This window comes from Perca flavescens, chromosome 8, assembly GCF_004354835.1.
Source record: "Perca flavescens isolate YP-PL-M2 chromosome 8, PFLA_1.0, whole genome shotgun sequence".
NCBI lineage: Eukaryota > Metazoa > Chordata > Actinopteri > Perciformes > Percidae > Perca > Perca flavescens.
The window spans coordinates 15,207,259-15,215,635 of NC_041338.1; positions in this window are offsets into that span (position 1 = coordinate 15,207,259).

Here is an 8,377-nt window from a genome sequence, read left to right on the forward strand (position 1 = left end):
TAGAGGCGCTGCAGCTCATATCGACTTCCAAAAGGGGGCAATAAAGAATACATTCTTCCTCTATCTCTCGGAGCATCAATAGTAGAGCTGGGCTCTGGTTGTTGGTTCTTTTGTTCTTAAATTGGTGATTTAAAAATAATAATTGAAATCACAAGCTGCTTTACATGAGTAAATTAATGTCAAACATTTCAGTACTACAAACTATGCCAATGAGACAGTTAAAATCAGGAAATTAGAGGTACAACAATAAAATAAAATCCACAAAAACAGACATAATGGAGCCATGAAAATAAAATTGGGGCTGATATTAATAAAAGGCGTTTTTATTGTTTGTTTTTTTTTACTGATTTTTTTTTTAGAAGATGTTACTGCATCTTCTATCCTCAGACAGGACGGTCCAAAAATCTACCTTGACTGTGAAAGCCCGGTCACTGCAGAGAAACCCTGGCAGAGCATCTGAAGCTGCGCCCTGGCTTCTAGGGAATAGGAAAATCTGAAATAAAACAAGAAGCCAGCCTGTGAAGTGCTTTACATTTGATTAGTAAAATCTTAATTGCACATTATTGATCTTTCATCCACTTGAAGGCAGCATAGAAAGCTGAAAACACAACACTGACTTTTTATCACCTAATAAAGTTGTTAAGGTGACGCGTTAGCAAACAGTAGCCTATTTATACATCCAGCAGCATTATCATTCATTTGGAGGCTCGATGGTGTTTTAAGCCCCCAGCGTCTCCTTCCAGGCAGCGCTGCGACCATTGACTTCAAGGCACCTAACCATAACCATAGCCATAACCATAACCATAACCATAACCATAACCATAACCATAACCATTGCCTAATCCTAGTGCCTTCCAGGCTGCCTGGAAGGAGACGTCGGGGGCTTAAAACACAGATGTCATTGGAAACCTGACCCATGTAAGTTTAATATTCATTCTCTTTTAAGCCGGTTTGGTCAACTCTGAGAAATGTCTGCCTCGTTTGCTTCTAAATTTTCTACTATGTTCATCAGCTGCTAGTTGCTAACTGTCCGTTATAGGCAGGTAGTGTTTCATGTGTTCATGTTGTGTATCAGAGCTTTTTCAAAGACAACAGCTTTCTGCTATTGGTGGAAATGATGAGTTTGCAGACCAGAAAGCCAAGAAAAAGAAAGACCAGTGACCCCTTTCAGACTACATATACTAATTTGATTCATTATTAATAAAATTAATATATTGTAAATAAAAAAAAACACACATTTTCCCAATCATATGGAGCATGTTATTCACGGATCAATTTTCGAATGTAAAAACAACAATAAAAAAAAACATTTATAGGTGCAGCTTTAAAATCAACTCTAAAATGTACATTAATATTTTTATATTCATTGTATGACTTTCTCAAGATAAACCTGAGACAGGAAAGAACAGATTTTTCAGATGCAGTCTTGATTAGACTGTTGTGTAGACTGGACAAAGAGTCTGGATGACAAAAAAAGGACCAAATGAAATGCTGAAAAAGCAGGGGCGTAATTGTTCAGAAATCTATGAGGGAACTTGATAAAGTGGCTAATTAGTATGAGTAGCCTACTGATGTTTGGGGCTTTACCTTGGTGCAGTGGGGTGTCACGAGCAGTTCAGTGTCTGGTGGATATTCTCAAAATGACCATTCTCTCTTATTGCCCATGGCTGACCTGGGCCTTGCATTTTGATTCATAAAATCACAGCACTATGAAGCAAACACGTTTGTGTTAAATGCTTTAAAAGTCACCACAGCTAGTTTTGTTCACTGCAGCCATACATTCCCCGCCACCATAACCTAATCTTGAGCACCCAGAAAGTGTGAATTGTTTATGTAAAGAGGGGCTGTGACCCAAGTCTGCAAAAACTTCCTTCTACAATTCTGTCTTTGATTCTGAAAACTGATAAGAAACATCCATGTAATATGGAGTACAGCAAAATGCAAACAAAAGTTATGTTATTCGCTATCTTCAGATAAAATCTCTCATAGACAAAGTCACACATTTCGTATTTTTGTTTCTATTAGGATAATTAATTATCAAGGAATGGACAGAAACACTGGAATTATCGCAAAACCTGTTTACTTGTATATAGAGTCGAATTATAGCACTTATAGCAAAGCACAAAATATAACTGGCTCAAAAAGCTCTCTACAGCTGCTTTTGTAATAAGAAGTGGAATATACATGTAGTCATAATAAAGTCAATGTCTTTCTTTATCTTAGTCAGGGAGCACCTACTCTTTCCTCAGCATGATACCTTGCTCAGACAAGGACAGTTGATGGCTCCATGGTATCTTATTTAGAGTGCAATCAGTATAATATGGTATTCATATACAGACAGTTTTAATAATAATAAGACAGTAGAAGTGTAAGTCACAATTTTTTTGAACAGTTTCTTCAACTGAATTTCTTCCCTTTCCCTTGCCCAACCAGCTGTATAAAACATGGCAGTCAGACTTTTAAAAAGATATAGAGATACTGTAGATATGACAAACACATGTCTTGGCAGTATTTCACTCTCATAAATGCTTTAATCAATTTAAAAATGTATCCTAGTTATTATTTTACCGCAGGACTTAGACAGGGCACAGAATAGCTTTTCTAAAACCTTCTAAGCCTGAGCATAGCCTGAGGTCTCCACATCTCCCAGGTCTAATTTTCTCACCAGAGGTGATCTGTGCTGCCACGCCAAAAACTCAAAGTGCGGTGGACTTTTTTTTCAAGTTTCAAATTTTAGGATGTGGGTTTGTTAAGTTTTATTTGTTTTTATTTGTACTATATTACATTTACTTATCATTTGTCAGTGCTGTAAATTTTTTCTTTTAATTACCTTCAAAAGAACTTTCTAAGATCTGTTTCAAAAAGTATCTTACAATATACCATAGTTCTTTTTTCTTTGTAGTCCTAATATTGTTATCTTTAAAAAAACACCCAGCCATAAATAACATTTATTGTTAATAATGTAAGATCACAATTGGCATGCAAAACTGCGACAACGAACTGCAAACGGCATCTATCAAAGCCTTTCTGTCTTTCCTTCACCCATTTACTAAAGTTGAACAACAGCTGAGTACAGTCCCATGAGGAGAGTCCTGTCCACTAGGGCTGGGAGCTTGTCCTTTCACAGGCCCTGGTTAGCTCACAGGGCATCATCCATAGAAACACGAGCAACACTTAACCAAGTCCCGACTGTCCTGGGAACAGAGATGTAACACTGAGCAAAGTACCTGGATAATGATGAGAAAACGTTACCATGAGAATGTCATGGTTAACGCTGGAGAGGCGGAGGGGCAAAATACTTGACACCAGACTTAAACAAAATGTTTAGGTCTCAGTCCAGTTTCCCAGTTAGGCTGTTGGCCTCTGTGCTTTGTTCTCATTGTTAGAAGAACTAAAACATTTTGGCACTAAGGATCCGCACACAGCTCTGTTGTTAGTATCCTGGTCTGACACAACGATGTGGGACTGCTAAAATGATGCGCTGGAATATTTACATTTAAAAGTCTGGTCTATATATTTTATATATATATTGTTCTTGTGTTCCTACTGAAGAAAATTGGTCACAAATGTTTAAGGCAAAGTTGGGCACTGTAGCTTTACGCTAATGTTACTCAAACAGGAGTAAATGTGCATTATGGGGAATATTTTCACATTATTTCACACATTACAGCACTGGCATCTGTATCTGGGATTGATTCAGAATAAAGTACAGTGTCCACATGTGTTATAATGAAGTAACTTGTCAACCAGTGCAATAGTGGGGCTCATTTATATTTTTTTAATGGACATTAATGTCATAATGGCACAGAGGAATAAATAAGGCTATTGTGTACCAGGCTTTGGTTACATGAGAAATACTTGTTGAAAGGATAAGTTCATTGTTGGTTTTGATATTTTGGTGGGATTTGTTGACAGTAGGAAAATTAGCCTTATTCTTAACGCATTAATGTCTTTACTGCCCTGTGATGATATCCCTACCCTCATTTTATCCATCATATTCTAAGCAAATCATCATGCTACCCTGAGAACTACTCATATTCAAGCCCCTTTAGTCCTTTAATACATACAGTATCAACCTAAACAGAGCATGGCATTATGCAGTCATTATCTGTCAGATATGGCTATATAAAATGGAAGATAGCCATTCATACACATCACAACCCTGAATGAATATACAACACACGCATGTTTCAAGACACAAAGCAATTTTGCTCTATTGATGTAAAGCCCCGGCTGTGTTTTCATCCATATGCAGCTCTGCAACTGAATTGTACAGCCAGAAGTAATTTGCATTTGCAATTTGATTTATTATAGCTGTGATTGTATGACTCCTTCAGCAGCTGCAGAAAGCCGGCATGGATTCAGGCTGCTGCTGCTGCTGAACTGACTAAACTGAGAAAGAGTGTGTGCAAGAGAAACATAGCGACCTGGAAAAGGTGAATGCAGAGATATAGCAAGCTATAGTCTAATATACAAGGCTTAGTACACAGTTCAATACTTGCATTATCCTCCCCGCCCAAGGGGAGTATTTCTGAAGACTTTCCGATTTATTGCCCTCGAACATCCTCGTAACACTTTTTTCTACAGGGGCAGGTGTAAATGGTAGCTCCATATCATGATTTCTCACCTAAACAGCTTGTTAAAATGCATAACATAAACAAATTAAAATTAAAATTAAAAGATGAATCCAGTTTAAAAAGGTGAAAAGTAGCATTGTTGCGCACTATTAGGTTCATGAAACCTTCAAATATGTTTTGCTGTCCTGCTTTTATCTGTAGCTTTTGGTGTTGCTGGCAGAGCACATCCAGTGAACGACAGTAACCTGCGAATTCAAAGAAGAAAATAGTTAACTGACCCATGTGAAGGTGAGGTAACTTGCTGCTTCCTGTAGGTCGGACAAAGGCTTCTCAAAGGAAGCTCGCCCAGTGCAGTCACAGAGTTCAGCTGCTGTCAAAACAAAATGTATAACATCTTGGATGAAGAGGGTGAAAATGAATTACCCAACTGGGCTCCCTGCTGCTTTGCATACAGAAGAGGATTCTCACATTTTCATATTGACTATCCTTCACGGTGCAGTCTGGTACATCCACATGTTGGAGGCCCAGATGATTGTCTTTGTCTCCTGGGCAAGCCAAACCCAGGGGAAGGCTGGCTATTTCCTGAAATGCCATGGAGGGTTTATTGCAGCTGCATGGAGCCAATGACCTGGGACAACAACAGCCATCAGTTATATTATCCTAACAAGCTAACTGTAGCAATTTGCTAACCGTGAAGCGCACCGATATTCAGCTGCAATCGGATGGTTACCTGAGATGGGTTGATGGTGTGAGGAAAAATACAGGACAAACACATTTTGCTGTGGAGGTTGTTTAACTGTCCTTTGCCCCACAAAATACTTACAGTTACATCTCATTCATCATTCATTCACGTCAATCACCCTGCTCTTGCAAAGCATGCCTGTTCTATCTTAGACTAAGATAAAGTACATTTGTGCACACTAGAGCTCACTCACCACCGACCTACAGTAGGATGCATTTTTCCCACCTCAGATGTATAATACCTGATGCCATTTCTGATCGTGCATTCATGACTGTGAAGGCTGAAGAACGCCTTCAAAAGAATCCCGCACACTGTCCTATTTACTTGTAAAAGCCTTCTTTTTTTTTAAATACAATGTTTTGGTCCTCAGACCATCAGGTAAAACCTCTGTTTAACCTAAATAAAAGTTTATTGCAAGTAAATACGACAGCGTGCGTGAATTTTCTTTGGCTTAATTGTGCGTTCAAAAACCTCTCCAATGCTACCGTTTTATACCCAGCAGATTATAGCAAACATTTGACGCCTGCGTGACCATGGATTGATTTAATGAGCTGCTCCTTTTGTGCTGCTGCCATGTTACTCTCAAGGTACAGGCTTTGTAGACAACGTGCAAAACAACAAATCCAGTTATCTTTAACCCCATACATGTAGTTCTAGATAGCCTAACACCTTGATGACAGATAACCCACATGCTGCAGACAAGACAGGTGAAGGTAAAGGATAGTTTTTCTGGGACTGCAACTTTTGTCCATCAACATGAAGCACATAACCAAGCAAGCAGATTACCGTTGTAATGCCTGGATCTGGATGACCAATACCGCTCGAACCTTGCCATACATTTTAAGATTTTTTGTGGATTTAATAATAACAACTTTTAATGTATCTTTAATTAAAGTGCTCATATTATGCTTTTTGGCGTTTTCCCTTTCCTTTATTGTGTTATATATCTTTTTTTGTGCATGTTATAGGTTACAAAGTGAAAAAGCCCAAAGTCCCCCCCAAAGGGCCTTACCATCTCCAACAGAAAACACTGTTCACCAACTGCTCCAAACAGCTCTATTGTAGTCGAGCCTTTACTTCAGAGACAAACGTGCGTCACTTTGTAACACGTTATAAAGCTCGCCTAGGCTAGCTGCTAGCATGGCATGCCCTCGTACTCTGCTTCTGACTGGCTAGTAGTCCTTACCTAGGTACTGCGCATGTGTGACTCCCAACAAAGCTGGAATAGAAGTGAGATGCCTCACTCTGTAGCTAAAACAGAGAGCTCAACACACAGAGAGGGGCTGCAGCAATGTGCAGTACAACAAATATATGGTGTTTTCTGAAAATTAAACCACTATTCTTGTCCAACCTCAAAATACAATTATGAACCTGAAAATGAGCAAAATATATGATAATATAATAATATGAGCACTTTAACCCTCGTATTATGTTGAAAAAAAATGACAGTGATGATGTTACGGGTCAAAATGACCCGTACAGTGTAAATACACTCAAAACAAAAGTTTTTTTCATCATCACAAACATTTTTAGTGAAAATAGTTCCGGTATACACTTGCATATTCCATGCATAGCTAGATTTGGCATCCTAGGATGCCCATATTTTGATGCCATACTTGGCAGTCTTGTTGGGCATGTACTGTCAGAAGGGACAGGGCCCCCTGAATGGAACAAGGTGTTCATCTACAGTGACATGGGGACCAGGATTGTACAAGACAGGTACAATTTTGACCCATTCATCCCATACATCTCTGATCTCAGCTAGTTTGTCTCTTTCACGTTGACCAGCTCTGGTGTTGCGGAACACCCGAGCTTTTGTATGAATTGACTCCAAAGACACTGTTGCTCAAAATATTGGCCTTCCACTCTCGTCATTCCACAGACTGGCAGTTGCTTCTCCCTTTGACTTGTACACTCCAGCTAATACCAGGATTTCAATGTATGCATGCAAGTCAATCTGATCCAGTGGCTTCCATTTCTCTTGAAATACACACCTCCCCTGCAAGTTGGTCATGTCCACTATTATCCTATCTATTGGTTGGGATATGAAGAGATGAAATAGTGATTGAATATCATCAACTAGTGTGGCAGAAAATCTTGTGGGGCTTGGAGTCATTTTGATGACAGTCTGCCTTGGCGTCAGCGTGGTGATGTTGACCATTTTATGTTACCATCTTCAGCTGTCCATGTTGAGGATGATTGCTGCCCATTGTTTTCACCTAATGTCGAGACTACACCAGACTGGTCCTCTGAATCCTCTTCATCATAGGAAAATTCACAATCCGGATCGTCAGTAGCATTGTCCTCGGTCTCTGAAAGATCCTCTTCCTCTACATCACTATTACCATCAAAAATCAGTGCTAAAACTTCTTCAGTTGCAAATTTTGTGCATGTCAAAGAGATGACATTACAACAGTGAAGAGGACAAGCGCGAGAAAGCTCCTCCTCCTTTACACACACACACACACACACACACACACACACACACACACACACACACACACACACACACACACACACACACACACACACACACACACATTCACCTGGTTCTAAATGGGTGTTGAAAGTCTTTGGGTCAAAATGACCCGCAACATCATCTTTTTATACAAACTCTGAACAGACATTCCACTACAGTGTGTCCAAATTTAATGAACAAGATCATGACCCTAAATGAGGAAATGTCATAAAATGTCATGAAGAAAAAGATAGGTTAACCAGTATTTTGGTCAACACAAAAACGCAAATCGGTCAGATTGACCCTTAACATAATACGAGGGTTAAATCTTATCTGTGCTGCCCACACAAATACTGCCACACAACAGCCAGTGCGCTACACACAGAGAAAGGCTCACCCAAATGTTAAAACGAGTGGGTCTGATGATCCCAAAATGCAAACTTTGCATTTAATCACTTTGCAAAAGTGGAATATTAATTCAGTTGAATAGGTGCTCCGCCACTCACATGGCTTAGTCAGCGTCTGGCTCTGGCTCTATTTCTATTTCTATTTCTTGGAGCACTTTGGGGGATTTGCTCTTATTACTCCAAATGCTCTCAG